Source organism: Schistocerca americana, chromosome 7 (genome assembly GCF_021461395.2).
Source record: "Schistocerca americana isolate TAMUIC-IGC-003095 chromosome 7, iqSchAmer2.1, whole genome shotgun sequence".
NCBI lineage: Eukaryota > Metazoa > Arthropoda > Insecta > Orthoptera > Acrididae > Schistocerca > Schistocerca americana.
The window spans coordinates 580391126-580407940 of NC_060125.1; the positions used below are offsets into that span (position 1 = coordinate 580391126).

A 16815-nucleotide genomic window follows, 5' to 3' on the forward strand; every position below is an offset into this window, starting at 1 on the left:
TTCTCCATGCATTTTAATTCCCACTCCGAATTTTTCTTTTGTTTCCTTTACTGCTTGCTCAATATACAAATTGAATAACATCGGGGAGAGACTACAACTCTGTCTCACTCCCTTCTCGATCACTGCTGCCCTTTCGTGCCCCTCGACTCTTATAACTGCCATCTGATTTCTGCACAAATTGTAAACAGCCTTTCGTTCCGTGTGTTTGCCACCTACCACCTTCTGAATTACAAAGAGTATTAATTAGAAAGAGTATTCCAGTCAAGATCATCAAAAGCTTTATCTGAGTCTACAAATGATAGTCTATATTCTATGATAAGTCGCAGTGTCAGTATTGCCTCGCGTGTTCCAACATTTCTACGGAATCCAAACCGATCTTCCATGAGGTCGGCTTCCGCCAGTTTTTCCATTCGTTCGTAAAGAATTCGTGTTAGTATTTTGCAACCGTGACTTATTAAACTGATATTTCGGAACTTTTCTCAACTGTAAACACCTGTTTCTTTGGGATCGGAATTATTATATTCTTCTTAAATTCTGAGGGTATTTCGCCTCATACATCTTGCTCACCAGATGGTAGAGTTTTGTCAGGGCTGGCTCTCCCAGGGCTACTCTCGGGGCGTCGTTTCGACTTAGGTCTTTCAGTGCTCTGTCAAATTCTTCACCATATCTTCCATTTCATCTGCATCTGCATCCTCTTCCATTTCCATAATATTGCCCTCAAATATATCGCCCTTGTACAGACTACGACATTTATATTTAGAACGTACTGCGAGCGGGTTGTGCTGGTGTTAGCACGGTGAGCACCTGCTTTACTACGTTCTATAAAGAAGTTGCCCTGTTTGTTTAAGGGAGCCTACCAGTCTATATCAGTCTGTTTTTCAATCTCCTGCATTTTGGTTTGATGGTTCAAATGGCTCTGAGCACTATGGGACGTTACATCTGAGGTCATCAGTCCCCTAGAACTTAGAACTACTTAAACCTAACTAACCTAAGGACACCACACACATCCATGCCTGAGCCAGGATTCGAAACTGTGACCGTAGTGGTCGCGCGGTTCCAGACTGAAGCGCCTAGAACCGTTCGGCCACAATGGCCAGCCATTTTAGTTTACCTGGAGCTCACTGATAGTGCAGCGTAATGTAAGCTGTATTTAGAATAAACTGTAGTATCAAGTAATGTGTTCCACTGCCTTATGCTTAAGAAAGAGTTGTCATTTATCACAAGTTGCTGTGTAATTCTGACGGGCGACTAGTTCTGCCGTTACTTTGTACTTCTTTGTTTTGGCATGTAAATTTTCTGATTCGTTAGAAAATTATTTTAAGCAAAGAACGTTGTCTTTGGTGGCTCATTCAGATGTGTCCGTTCTGTAATAATGTTTATTTTCAAGCTTTAATTACTTTCAGTTGTTGGAGTGAGGACAGGTTCTTTTTCTGTATGTGAGTATTAACTCAATTTGTGCTGATATATGTTTGGTGTGTTACAGGTAGCTTATTTATTGTATTTTTAAAGCCTCGAAACTGTAAGCGGTTTCGTGAACGCTGTGACGTACGATACAGTAATTTCTCTCTTCCATTCATTGGGTAACCTATCAACTTACCTATTCCTCCACATTGCTCTGCCGTAACACACTTGAAAAGCGTCTATTCCCTCCTTACCTGGTCTATTTTTTGATCACGCTTCAATTCCATTAACAGCTCCACTCCGCAGGTACACCTCATTATCGTGAAACATCAAGTTGATGTTTTGACCCACTGACATCCCCTTTTGTGCAAGAACAGTGGTCTGTTCAGTTATCTGAGGTGCACGATTACAGATGTTGGTTTGTTCTCCCAATTTGAGAGATTTCATACCTATCGAAGACATTTGGAGTGTTACGTTTCCTCAGGTCATAGCTTAGAAAAAAGGCACTTGCTGTGTATAATAACGTCATGGCCTTAGAGTGGACATCAGGTGGTATACCTCCGGCGCCCCAGCGACGTATCAAAGCTTTTCAGAATCAGTTCAACAGAGAAAGCAGAGGAGAAAGACAAAGCTCTCTGGTGGTCGCCCATATGGGCGGCCGGTCAGTGGGTTATACAAGCAGCAGCGCCGTAGGTTTCGTGCCCGGATAGAAATCGTGTTGTCGGCTCCTCGGTGAACAACGATCGTATGAAATGCAGCTCCCTCTCTCCTTCATAATGCCGCGAAGACTGCCCCCGGCGCCGCTCACGTTGCAGTGGATCCTTGACTCCTGCAGAGTCTGTGGGCCATGTACCTTCCACGTGTCTGCACTGGATTTCTGGAAGCCGGCGAACAAGGACAGCGGCCGCGCAGCCAGCGGACCCCCGGGCCCGCGCTAAGTGTGTCATCGCCATTCAGCCCGCGTACGCGGCGCTAGGTGCGGCATCAGATACTCCAGCTGACCTACACGGGTCCCGCTCCGTTAGTTAGCGCCGCGCGGGACGTTCGGGAGTTTCCTAAAAGCTAGTGTATCACAAAAAATAAATCCGAGGCGATAAAAGCAGCTTTCCTTTTAATTAAGTTCCTCGTTTTCCCAACATTTTAGGCACTCCTTTGCTTTTTCAACTTGTTTACAATGCAGACAAATCGAACTCCGACGGACATCAAATGATAAGCAACGAATCGATGAGAAACTGTAGCCACGACTAGTCAATGACAGTATATCTTGTTTCCGCAACGTATGTGGCTGCTGTGTCACTTAATACCCCACAGAAGTAATGCACTGAGAAGAGGCATTTCTTGCAATCGAGAGATAACAGTTTATGGCTCATAGATCAATCGCTCCCCAGTTTATATCATGCGTGTTACAGTACGATAAGACAATAACTGAATTTATACCTAGCAAAATGTTATGGAGTTAGTGTGCTCCGAATCTAGGTGCCCAGATAACAATGAGTCATAAAATATCATTAATTCATATGTTTTCGTTCGAAATATGGGTGTTGCTCAAAGGAGGGAAGGTTATACTTACTTAACAGTGCTGAAAGAGATAAAATAACAAAGAAAGCAGCTTTACTCTGCAAGAGTAATTTCTTCTGGAATTTTGTGTACCTTATGATGTAAATATATGAAGACAAATGTACACCATGCTCGGAGTATTGACTGGTGTGACGTAACTGCCCGACGAGAGTTCAATGTGCTATGCATACTTTTTCTCCTGGGCGTCAGTTTTTTACAGATGGAAAAGAAACACGACGAAAGTCACGTTGTCATATCACGCTACAGGTATATGTAAATGTGGAATAAACCAACAATTCCACGTGAAACGTGTTGTGGAGAAAAGAAAGCAAAATTGTCTACTAGATGTGAGCTCTTTGGTTGTGAAAGCAGCGGATCGATTCCAAAGAAGCCCAGGTCTAGCAGGTGTCGCAGACTTCCCGGCCGTGGAGTTTGCGACCCGTGACGTCGACGACCAGAAATATTTTATCAGTGAGTTTTCCGACACTCAAAGAAAGTCGCAACAGTGAGGGAGGCTCTGGTCCGCAATACGACGGTGCAAACCCCGTTGGTGTTGTCTGTGGTTTCCCAAACCTTTTGTAGTAAGAACATCATATTTTTCCAGGCTTAAGACTGGCTATGCACAAAACACATGTGCTTAATCGATGTTTTTTTTTTAATTTTTAGTCTTATTAAAAAACGTAGAATTAAACTGCTGAGAGTGAAACGAGCAGTAGTGACGTGATGTTTTCTTCCTTGTCACAAATATTTTGCAGTTTTACGAGTATTTCGCTGTGTCCGAGGGTGTGGTTAGGCAGAAATCAAAGAGTATAGTTTAAACTGCTGCGCGTGGGACATGTGTCTGCTGCCGCGTCAAAGGAAGCTGCAGCAGGGGGGGGGGGGGGGGGCAGGGGGGGGGGGGGAGGGTCTGATCGGAAACACCACCGTGCGACATTGATTGGTCGGAAGTGCTACAGTATAAGCGGAAGCTACAAAACTGTCGGATAGGCCAAGGAGGCGGCTACTGTATCACGGTACAACACACAAAAAAAAAAAAAAATGCATCCATACGACGCAAGTCGCTACTTCCTCACCAACATTTCTTTAGTGACGACATGTCACTACAATGACGCTACGTGAAGTTGCAACATTGCCTAGTACTACCTAGGAGCCCATACATCTGCATACAGTGATCAGCCAGAACATCATGACCAGCTCTATGTCGGCTCGGCTGTTAGAGGAGTGCTGTGGTGGGTGTCTGCAACACGTGGCGAAACCGAGGTGAAACCGCGTCCAGACGTTGTGGGGTTAGGTAGACAACCCTCAATACATATGTCGGACGTTGGGCAGGGAGGTAAAACAGGACAGGCGGCGAACTGTGACGGAACTGACATAAGACTTTAATGCAGGGCATTATACAAGTGTGTCTGAACACAAAGTGCACCGAACACTCCAAATATGAGCCTTCACAGCCGACGGCCCGTGCATGGGGCAATGTTAACGACATCGGAAACTACGACTGAAATGGCCAAGTGACCGTGGGTACTAGGCGTTGGCGCTGTGGCAGAGCGTTGCGTGGTCTCAAGCATCCCGAGACCTTCTTCATCTCACACCGGTGGGAGAATGGGAATCCGTCGTGTTCCAGGGGAACAGCTCCCTGGCACCTGTACTGCAGGATGGAGACAAGCTGGCGGCGGCTCCATTATGGTGCGTGGGACATTCACATGGGCATAACGGGTCCAATGGAGCTGATGTAAGGTACAGTGCCGGCCAAGGAGTATCGTACACTACTTTCATACCTCTTCGTGACGATGATGTTTCGTGACGCCAGTGACATTTAGAGCGTGATAAGCGCCGCATCACAAGACCAGGAGTGTGAAGGAGTGGTTCGAGGAACGCAGTGGTGAGTTCCAATTGATGTACAGTCCCCCCAAAATCGCCAAATCTGAATGCGATCTAACACATGTGGGGTGTGATTGAACGTGGCGTCAGAGCTCATCGCACTCCTCACCGAAATTTATGGGAATTAGGTCACTCGAGTGTGAACATGTGGTGCCAACTCTCTCTGGCGACCTATCAAGGCCTCATTGCTTCCGTGCCACGACGCTTCGTCTCTATTATCGGTTCCAAAGATGGACACACAAGCTGTTAGATAGGTGGTCATGTTGTTCTGGCTGATCAGTCTATATTCTCCTTTAAGCAGGGCCGGTTTAAGATCCACGCGACACAAGAGGCCGTTTGTGGCGCCAAGAAGAGTGGGGCGCGGGAGGAGCGTAAGTCAACAATTTGTACACGGGGCATATCATTAGTAGTAGCGTAAACTGACACCAGTGAGAACGTAAGAAAATACACGGTCCAGTCACGTTAATGTGGACCACTGCCTACTTGCGACGTCAAAGTAAAGTGCAGTAACCTCTCTCAGACGACAGTGGGCAATACCGGCAGTGGTGGGTGTAAAAATAGCGTCAAGGGTGGAAGCATTTCCGGAACGGCTACGTTCGTAAATGGTAAAATGGCGCTATCCAAAACGGCCGCCGTCGCAACTGTGACGGAGGTGAACTGAACGGCAGTTGGGGAGAGCTGCACACGGGGCCGAACAGGCGCCCGACAGCTGAGCATCTGACCACCCAGATGAACCAAGCGGCTGCGAACAGTGTCTCCTGACTTAGTGTCCTGCGAATGTTGCTGCAGCGGGCGCCTCGTTCACGCACACGTGCTGACCGCTCTTCATCGGCGACCAAGGCTTGAATTTGTACGCCATTACCTCAACTGCATGTCCAATGAATGGCGAGAGATTGCTTCTTCAGACGTATCATGTTTTGTGTTCCATCAGACACATGGCTATTGACATGAACGGCGTGTAACATCTGAAGGCAAACATACTACGACAGTCGTTGAAAAAGTCCACGCCGAAGGAAGGAACTTTATGGCCTGGGGAATTGAGCCGTGCTGGCCCCGGCTTATGCGTTGGTTTAAACTTTGACTGTTACTGTGCCTTTGGTTTCCCTCGTTTATTGCCGTTATGCTGTGTTTCTTCCTCTTTCTACGTGTGGAAGCAGCGGTGTGTATCGGTATTCGCACCTTGCGCTATCTTTGGTCTGGTGCTTATAGTTTCCGGCTAGCCGGTGTGCGGCAGTCGCTCGGTTGGTGTGGAATAGCCAGGAAATCTCCGCGCGACGCAATGGGCCGGTCCCGCTCGCAGTGTCGGAGTGTGTGGGAGCTGTTCCGATTGCTGCGAGGTTCGTGGCTCACCGACCCAGGACATCGAAGTTGAGTGGTGATTTAATTACCGAAGCCAGTCTCTTCACATTGTGCCGTTGGTTTCCATGGTTGGCTGTTGGGGTATCCCCTTGAGTAACAGCGAGTGTTCGAGTTGGCGGAAGTTTGGCCACAATCCGGTGGACATTAACTGTATTTTGGTTATTTGAAGTCCAAGTGCACCGACGGAGTTTTCTGCATTGTGGCCGTTAGCGTTCCGGTTACCTGCCGTGGGACGTAAAATTCAGGCAGTGTCCTTTCCTCACTGTGTTGTCGCTGTCCAACCTGTGTGTGTAGTTTTGACAGCTTCTGCATACTTGGTTGTGGGCGACTATGCCTTTTACGTTTTCGCTTTGGAGTTCCTTGTGTACTGGTCGAGTGGAAAGCAAGTCGTCTTGTCCGTGGGTCTGTTGTCTGTCTTTTGGTTGGGTCGCCGGCGGATCGGATATAGTTGGGCCGACTACCTGTCTCCCCTAAGCGAACGTTACTATTTCAACTGCAGACCGATCCCCAGAAACGTCTGAGCGCCAGCGGCTGTACTGCCTTTTCTTATTGTTGTTTGATTGTATATTTTAATGGCTCATAGCCGATGGTTTGAATTTGTATGCTTTTAGTTGGATTTTAAATAATGGGCCTTCAGCCGCTTTAGAATTGAAAGTTCCTTAATTGTCAAGTCTCGCATTGTTTGCGCCTTCAGCCTCATTTAAAAAAATTATTTAACGATAAAGCCTTGGGCTTTCTACCTCATAAAAATTTATTGTAGTTGTGCTTTGAATTATGGGCCTTCAGCTGTTTTAAAAGTAAACTTCCTTATCGTTAAGTCTTCGATTGTTTGGTCCCTCAGCCTCCTTTCTTAAAAATTATTTAACGATAAAGTTGCCTTTGAAAATTTATTGTAGTTGTGTTTCTAAATCATGTGCCTTCAGTCACTTTAAAATTTAAATTCCTTACTTGTCAACTCTTAGATGTTTCGGTCTTCAGCCTTATCTGAAATATTATTTAAGGATAAAACCTTACGCTTTCTGCTTTTTCAAAATTTATTGTAGTGGTGTTTTAAATCATGGGCCTTCAGCCATTTTAAAAAATAAAGAAGTTGTGCCCTTGATCCATAAGATTGTGTGACATTTTCAGTCGATAGTTAAGCTCGGAAATTTGCGCTGTAATGTTTGGACAAGTAAATGAAGTTACACGTGTTCGAGTGTAACTGACAGCCGCTCATTTTTGGACCCTTTCCACGATTCCAACTACCTGTTCCGTCCTGCGGATTTAACCAGGCGTTTCAGGAATACATTCGTGGGATTCCCTGGGTAATCTCGTCATTCTGGAAGGCTCGATGCGTCAACACCAGTACGCGTCTATCCTTGGGGACCACGCTCGCCCATGCGGTGCTGTTTCTCTTTCCTTGTCACGATGACGTCTACCTGCAGAACAGCCATCACAGCCATCGTATTACACAGCTCGCAGTACACGCGCGTGGTTCGAAGATCACCAGGATGATTTTTCTGTAGTCCCTTGACGAGCCAACTCCCCGGATTTAAGACAAATCTAGAATCCTTGCGAGCAACTCGCCATGGAGAAACGTATCGCAGCTGGCCACGGCACTGAAGTCACATAGCTCTCCATCACCGCAGACACCTTCCAGAATCTCACTCATCCTCTTCCCGCAAGGCACGCAGCGGTCCGCGCTTCAAAAGTAGATATTCATACTGTTGACAGGTGGTGTAAAAAAAAAAAGGTTCAAATGGCTCTGAGCACTATGGTACTTAACATCTGATGTCAGCAGTCCCCTAGAACTTAGAACTACTTAAACCTAACTAACCTAAGGACATCACACAACACCCAGTCATCACGAGGCAGAGAAAATCCCTGACCCCTCCGGGAATCGAACCCGGGAACGCGGGCGCGGGATGACAGGTGGTAAAACTGATGTTACTGGACAGTGTAGAAGCAACTACGTACTGGTCAACTAGAAAAAAACTGTCAATGCATAGCCCGGCCCGTGTGGCCGAGCGGTTCTAGGCGCTTCAGTCTGGAACCGCGCGACCGCTACGGTCGCAGCTTCGAATCCTGCCTCGGGCATGGATGTGTGTGATGTCCTTAGGTTACTTAGGTTTAAGTAGTTCTAAGTTCTAGGGGACTGCTGACCTCAGATGTTGAGTTCCATAGTGCTCAGAGCCATTTGAATCATTTTTTCAACGCGTATACTGAACAGCTGCAGGAATTATTCATGACTTTATTAATAGAAGATTTCTCTATCGCCACACACACAAAGTTTGGCGAGGTTTATCAACTTTCAACTATTTTGACAACACATATTCTAAGGTTTAACGAGTGACTGGTGAGTAATTGACCAGCAACATACAACTCAACCAGTTAAATAGTGTCATAGGTTTAACAGGTCATTATGAGATTACGTGATAATTTCTATATATAATTTGGAAATTACGGGATTAAAATGATGCGTTATTACAGTAAAAAAACGAAATTCTATATTTTTATTCTCTTCACTAATTTTAATAGATAGAACTATCTCCCTGCTTTCACTAAAAAAATTTTAATATCTCACATATTAGCTTAACTGGAAATTAATTTTTTTATTTTTTAATGTTTAGCAGAGGTACAAGATCCAGAAATTTATTTTTTATTGGAATAAAAAGAAACACACTTCCACGTTAAGCAGATTTAGATTTATTTTTAAAGGTCTCACCAAGAGACCAAGGAAAGGCATATAATGTCTGCAGGAAGCAAAAAGGAGGCATGATGAGTAATCATATGAAGACTCCCAGTACCGAAGTCGTAATGCAATGAATGGTTCCATGATCAGTGAAAAAGATGAGAAATGTTGTGGCTGTGCCGGCCAGTGTGGCCGAGCGGTTCTAGGCCCTACAGTCTGGAACCACGTGACCGCTACGGCCGCAGGTTCGAATCCTTCCTCGGGCACGGTTGTGTGATGACCTTAGGTTAGTTAGATTTAAGTACTTCTAAGTTCTAGGGAACTGATGGCTTTAGATGTCAAGTCCCATAGTGCTCAGAGCCATTTTTTTTTGTTTGTTTTGTTTTGGCTGTTTACAGCCAGAGGCACGTCCTTACATTTCCGTCACATTCATGTGTTATCAGTTCTCAACACAGTTTGCATTGTTTCAAATTACGGGATATATCATTCTCGATGTACCCGCTGATATTGCATTCAAACGGCCACTCCCATCACGGAATTTTGGACAAAGAAAGGCATTCCTGTTGTTCCACAGCCCCCTTATTCACCGTATCTAAGTTCTTTCGACTTTGTTTTCATAAGTCGAAAAAGTCTTAAAACTACTCCATTTTGTGACTGGCGGACTTCCAGAAGAATCTAACCGAGATGTTGAAGGCTCCACCAGTTGGAGGCTTTCAGCTATGGTACTGAGACTGGGAACAACGACTCCGAAGTGTACAGCTGCCGAGGATAACTGTTTTGAATGGGACAGTATTGCTGTTGGAAAAAAAAAACCTGTGATAGATAAAAAATCTGTCTTATTACTTTTATTATGAACCTCGTGCTCTTCTGTAATTGTGTTTGTGTTCCACCATAATTTCGCAAATGTCGATTCTTAACGAACTATAATATACCACTCATAGACATTTCTGGTGCGTTGACAACACAGTAATGGTCTTTCGGTAAATAGCTGAATCGCTGATGATAAACCTGTGCTTCGAAATGTATTCTGGTGACGTAAACTAACTACTGAAAAGGCAGTAGACGGACTTTACTAGTGTAAAATTACTAATTTATATCGCAGCCTCGGTTAGCCACTTTCAACAACTCTAGTTACAAAGAAACTAATACAGCAAGTTTGATATTAGGCTTGTGTGGCATCGATGATAAGAACAAAGTAATGTACAATCAGCGCACTGAAAAGAAAATAATACAAACTACGAGCAAAGTCATACAATTACATGACGATATTTTGTATTTAGAGCAGTTAAAGACGACAACTGGATAAACAGATGAGAATAAGTGGCATCCATTGATTTTGGTCACATTAATAAAGTTCTCACCCTCCCCCCCCCCCCCCTTACATTCATTTTGCATATGACTGCCTGTGTCTGGACGTATCAGGCCATATTCAACATATTCTAAGTGGGAAACCGCCTAAAAGCAACGCCATCTGGACTACAGGTTTGCGCGAACCCTGGTGACGTCACACACTGACGATCGAGTCTGTATCGGAACTGCGCTGTGAAGTACGCTGTAGCAAAACGGAATTAGTGAATTGCCGAACTGAAACTGCATCTCTTTTTCCGAGCTTTCTTCTCCTACACAGCCTTGTAATCAAACTAAGAAAATTGTACTATTAGGTAAAATAACTGGACTAATTTTATAATTTCTTAGCATGCAAAGCTGTTTTGATATTTTATTGTAAATATGCATCTGTAGGCCCGAAATTCGTTTTTTTTTTCTTTCGTCTCGATGATTTACCTTTTCCTGCAGTAGGAAATCAGTCATATACAACAAGAAGCATAAATTTCTCATTAGTAATGAAGCGACAGGGTTCTTACGTAATGTAAGTGTTCATTTTCCCCGTTATTCCAGCAGATTTTCCCCTTTATTAATCTCAAGTGCACACGAAACCCATATCATTCGACGGAATGGAGCATCTCCTAAGCCAATGTTCAATAACTCAAATAACACGACAAACATCCTTGATTTCCCTAATTTTAAAGACATGTAAGAAACTTAAACATGAAATATTTTTGTGTTTTATATCCTTGACTGAGAATCCTGTCAGAGAGAGTTGCTAAGTTCATCATAAAGCACTTACCTCTTAATTTCCTACACTGCTTAATCTGTAAAGCGCTGCATGTTGTTACAAGATGCTTAGAAGGTAATTTAAGTTTAAAATTACTTAATAAAAAGCCATATTTATATTATTGACGAAAATAATCCTGCAGATATTTGTATAAGTATCCAAAATGGTCCTGTACCTCACTGAAATAAAAATCCTGGAAACGCTGAAATCTGTTACGACTCACAGGAATACTAAATATTTTCGAGCCACTGAGTGGTATAGCAGAACATAACAGAAATGAAGACAAAGTATTTCATTTCTTGAATACTAGTAATACAGATGTTGTTAAAACTCACCCAAGCTATTTCTAATATCATGCAAAAAGTGTAGTTTGCATCAGCATCTAATAAATCAGGAAGAAGCAGTAGCTACATACTTTCTTGTAACTCTCTCAGAAAACCCACTTATACTAGAACACGCTACAGATCAGTTTGAACACAGTCACCAACAAACTTTACATATTCACATACTCCTTTACCTTTAACCCAAATGAATACAGACCCATTTGCAGATATTTTTCTCTTATTACGAGTATACAAAGACAATGCAGAAGGCGACATATAAGCAGATTTACCAAAGTCTTTATTTGCAAGTTCTGCCATATGGTCCGCAGCTCGTGGTCGTGCGGTAGCGTTCTCGCTTCCCTCGCCCGGGTTCCCGGGTTCGATTTCCGGCGGGGTCAGGGATTTTCTCTGCCTCGTGACGACTGGGTGTTGTGTGATGTCCTTCGTTAGTTGAGTTTAAGTAGTTCTGAGTTCTAGGGGACTGATGACCATAGATGTTGAGTCCCATAGTGCTCAGAGCCATTTTTTTCTGCCATGTGGTAGGTACGATATGCAATAATGTCTCTATCAACGAAACTTTCAAGTCCAGGTACGTTAGGAACTGTCGTACCTCCACGTACAATGGCTACTGTGAGCCAACCATTACCATGATCAAAAGTATCATTAATGTCAATACTAAAATTAAGTCTACAACCACAGAAAACACAAGGTCCGTCGACAAGTGCAGTAGCAGCAACATTCTTAACTGGTATGCGGTTCTTCTTGTCTCCAGATGTTGTGGTGAACTCGATGTTCTCGATGGTTTTATAAACTGTCTGTTTAGAACGGCGACGAATTCTCCTGTAAGGCATCGTGGCGGCGTTCAATGCAGTTGCCTGTGCAGCAGCAGCGCGAATGAGCCTCTGCGCGGCTCTCGCTCGATGCCTTACAGGAGAATTTGTCGCCGTTCTAAACAGACAGTTTATAAAACCATCGAGGCCACAACATCTGGAGACAAGAAGAACCGCATACCTGTTAAGAGTGTTGCTGCTATTGCACTTGTCGACGGACCTGTGTTTTCTGTGGTTGTAGACTTAATTTTAGTATTGACATTAATGATGCTTTTGTCTCATCTAAGAGTCGATGTGCTGGTGTAAGAGCACACACTGTATATACTGACAGGAAAAGTGACACGCATTTCATTATAAGCGTATTGTTAATTGACGGATTTCTAATGTGACTACAGGTAACTGAAAAGACAAAACTTATTTCTGTAAATAGTAGAAATTGAACAGATGCATCTAGTTACAGTAGGCATAATATAAGTAAAGGAGAAGAGGTTACATGCACAAAAAATGGAATAAACTTCCAGGCTATAGTCATAAATGAATACTGCTGTTAAGATATTTTAGTTCTCACAGTCTAAAGGCCCACAACTAAATTTTTATTCAACTACACCAGGCAATTACAGTTATAATAATACTTAGTACAAACAGCTAGGAAGTTATTGTGAGTGCACATTTCAATATTAATTTCATCTTGCATAATACTGACTGCACTAATGTCAGCAATCTTTCACGAAACAGATGAACTCCATACTAAACGGTTTGACTGATGGTCGTTTGGGAGCAAAACGGTACCTTCATCAGTCATGTTCAGTAAATGAAAAGAGGAAGTAGGGAAAAGATGGGTAAAGTGGCCAGGTTGGGAAAAGCAGCCACTGCTTATTTAATGTCTTCAACATTGCTGCTTCCTACAGAGAAGTGGCCAAACCAGCCGAAATCGATACCGTTAGTGTTGTCAGTGACGTTGACAAAGTAAGCTTTCTTCATTACCTTTCTGTGAAAACATTTAGGTTTTTCGGTCGTTTGATGTAAATTAAGTCACTCGTATTACTTTATTTACGTCACTCATATGTAGAGCAATAGGTCTTTTGCGAGGTCACTGTTCATGCAGTGCCTCTTGGCTTACAATATAAGTCAATGTCGTTTCCTTCGTGTGAACCACTGATACGGACACAGCGTTCGATGGGGAAACTGGCCACACTACACGTAGGCAAAAGTGGCCAAGGTGACGACTCTTCCCGACAATTCATTTTCTGTCTGCCTCTCCCAATGACAATTAGTTAATTCCATAGTTTATGCATAGTGTACTATTTGAAGTTAAGACATCAGAGATCGTTTTATTCACATAACTAATATCTGTGTACTGTTCTTCTGCAAGGGTTTTCAAGAGCTTCAAACAAAAAACATCCGTAAAAACAGAGCAACAAATGTGGCAGCCTGCTGCGATGCAAAAGGTAATTGAATCAGTAAAGAATGGTAACATGTCTTTCCCAGCAGCAGCAAAACAATTCAATATTCCAGGTAATACGCTAAAACGAAAAGCTCTGGGGCAAAATAGAGGTGCAGTTGGCAGTAACAAGGTTATGCGGAGCTTAAGGGTAGTGTTCAGTGAAGAACAACAGCAAAATATCCTTAACTACATTTCTCAAATAGAAAAGCAATTTTATGGAATTACAGTGAATGACTTGTGGTGGTTAGCATTCCAGTTGGCAGGGCACAGCAAAATACAACATCGTTTCAGCAAAGAGTCTGAAATGGCAGGCAAAGACTGGGTGGATAAGATGTCAGAACTGTAAACTTTGTATGCTGTATATTGTGTGCTGTATGTAATGAGGACGATAACAACCTCATGAGAATTTTCTACCTGGCTTAATACTGTTTACAATGAAATGAACACCCTTAGCTGCTTACAGGCGTTGACATACGTCAAGAGGGACAGATGAAAATGTGTGCCCCGACCGGGACTCGAACCCGGGATCGCCTGCTTACATGGCAGACGCTCTATCCATCTGAGCCACCGAGGACACAGAGGACAGCGCGACTGCATGGATTTATCTCTGGCACGCCTCCCGCGAAACCCACATTGTCAACGTATTGTCCCGCACTACATTCGTAGTGCCCTCGCCCATTATACTCATTACTCGCGGCGCGTTGCCGATTCCCGTAAGAGTTCGGGCACTGTTTGTGCATTCGCACAGGAGAAGAAGATGGTCAAGTGGCCGGTGAGCCTTAACTATATATACACTCCTGGAAATTGAAATAAGAACACCGTGAATTCATTGTCCCAGGAAGGGGAAACTTTATTGACACATTCCTGGGGTCAGATACATCACATGATCACACTGACAGAACCACAGGCACATAGACACAGGCAACAGAGCATGCACAATGTCGGCACTAGTACAGTGTATATCCACCTTTCGCAGCAATGCAGGCTGCTATTCTCCCATGGAGACGATCGTAGAGATGCTTGATGTAGTCCTGTGGAACGGCTTGCCATGGCATTTCCACCTGGCTCCTCAGTTGGACCAGAGTTCGTGCTGGACGTGCAGACCGCGTGAGACGACGCTTCATCCAGTCCCAAACATGCTCAATGGGGGACAGATCCGGAGAGCTTGCTGGCCAGGGTAGTTGACTTACACCTTCTAGAGCACGTTGGGTGGCACGGGATACATGCGGACGTGCATTGTCCTGTTGGAACAGCAAGTTCCCTTGCCGGTCTAGGAATGGTAGAACGATGGGTTCGATGACGGTTTGGATGTACCGTGCACTATTCAGTGTCCTCTCGACGATCACCAGTGGTGTACGGCCAGTGTAGGAGATCGCTCCCCACACCATGATGCCGGGTGTTGGCCCCGTGTGCCTCGGTCGTATGCAGTCCTCATTGCGGCGCTCACCTGCACGGCGCCAAACACGCATACGACCATCATTTTCACCAAGGCAGAAGTGACTCTCATCGCTGAAGACGACACGTCTCCATTCGTCCCTCCATTCACGCCTGTCGCGACACCACTGGAGGCGGGCTGCACGATGTTGGGGCGTGAGCGGAAGACGGCCTAACAGTGTGCGGGACCGTAGCCCAGCTTCATGGAGACGGTTGCGAATGGTCCTCGTCTATACCCCAGGAGCAACAGTGTCCCTAATTTGCTGGGAAGTGGCGGTGCGGTCCCCTACGGCACTGCGTAGGATCCTACGGTCTTGGCGTGCATCCGTGCGTCGCTGCGGTCCGGTCCCAGGTCGACGGGCACGTGCACCTTCCGCCGACCACTGGCGACAACATCGATGTACTGTGGAGACCTCACGCCCCACGTGTTGAGCAATTCGGCGGTACGTCCACCCGGCCTCCCGCATGCCCACTATACGCCCTCGCTCAAAGTCCGTCAACTGCACATACGGTTCACGTCCACTCTGTCGCGGCATGCTACCAGTGTTAAAGACTGCGATGGAGCTCCGTATGCCACGGCAAACTGGCTGACACTGACGGCGGCGGTGCACAAATGCTGCGCAGCTAGCGCCATTAGACGACCAACACCGCGGTTCCTGGTGTGTCCGCTGTGCCGTGCGTGTGATCATTGCTTGTACAGCCCTCTCGCAGTGTCCGGAGCAAGTATGGTGGGTCTGACGCACCGGTGTCAATGTGTTCTTTTTTCCATTTCCAGGAGTGTATATACACTAAGATGGTATCTGTTCTTTCGGACATGTAAGCAGAAGATCACGGGTTCGAGTCCCGGTTGGGGCACACATTTTCATCTGTCCCCACTGACGTATGTCAACGCCTGTAAGCAGCTAAGGGTGTTCATTTCATTGCAATTTCATTCTAACGAGCTGCATGGTCACCGATGGTATCTGTTCTTTCGGACATGTCCGAAAGAACAGATACCACTTTAGTGTATATTAATATTGCATCTCAGTGGATAAACTGTGAATGAAATAGGTTGAAATAGTAACCCATAAATAGTTGTTTATTTCTCTATTTACATCATTAGGTATTGTTGACCTTTCTGTGCCAACAGTGTACTGCAATACATTTCTTTCTCATTTGTATTATTGTCCGCCTAATAATAATCACCGGAGAAATAAGTAGTATAAGGCTACCCATTTTTGTTATAACTAAACAATCTATTTGTGAGTGGTGGCCAAGGTCTGAGCAGTGTAGCCCATTAGGTACGGAGAAGTGGCCACTGTGTGAGCATTCAGAAGGACTTTTATATATCCTCTAAAATATACTCTTACCTTAGGTATAAATATTTGGGGTAATACCTGTCACCCTTGAAGTGAAACACATCGCAATATGTTCTACAACATTTCTCTAACTCATGTCATTCCTTCTCGTTTAGACGTTCCGTTCGCAACGCACCTTTCTCCTCCACATTCATGTTTTGTAATCTTGTGCCCTTTCTAGCGTTCCTCTCACTCTCCTTCTGGTTGCTTCTCTGCAAAAGATTTCGTTGATTAACCACACAGAACTAACGACGCACTGGGCCTCATTTGCCTTTACCATACTGATAATAAACTTCCCCTGTATATTTCGCACTAATGCTTCAGGTATATACAGGGTGGTCCATTGATAGTGACCGGGCCAAATATATCACGAAATAAGCATCAAACGAAAAAACTACAAAGAACGAAACTCGTCTGGCTTGAACGGGGAAACAAGATGGCGCTATGGTTGGCCCACTAGATGGC

The 16815-nt window shown here is 44.7% G+C and overlaps 1 non-coding gene across 1 annotated transcript; it reads right to left on the bottom strand.

Annotated features, from left to right (window-relative positions):
* Positions 1–14079: 14079 nt before the first annotated feature.
* On the bottom strand, positions 14080–14153 carry Trnat-ugu. Its single transcript has one exon. It is a non-coding gene; the product is annotated as a tRNA-Thr (tRNA).
* Between the last annotated feature and the right edge of the window lie 2662 nt (positions 14154–16815).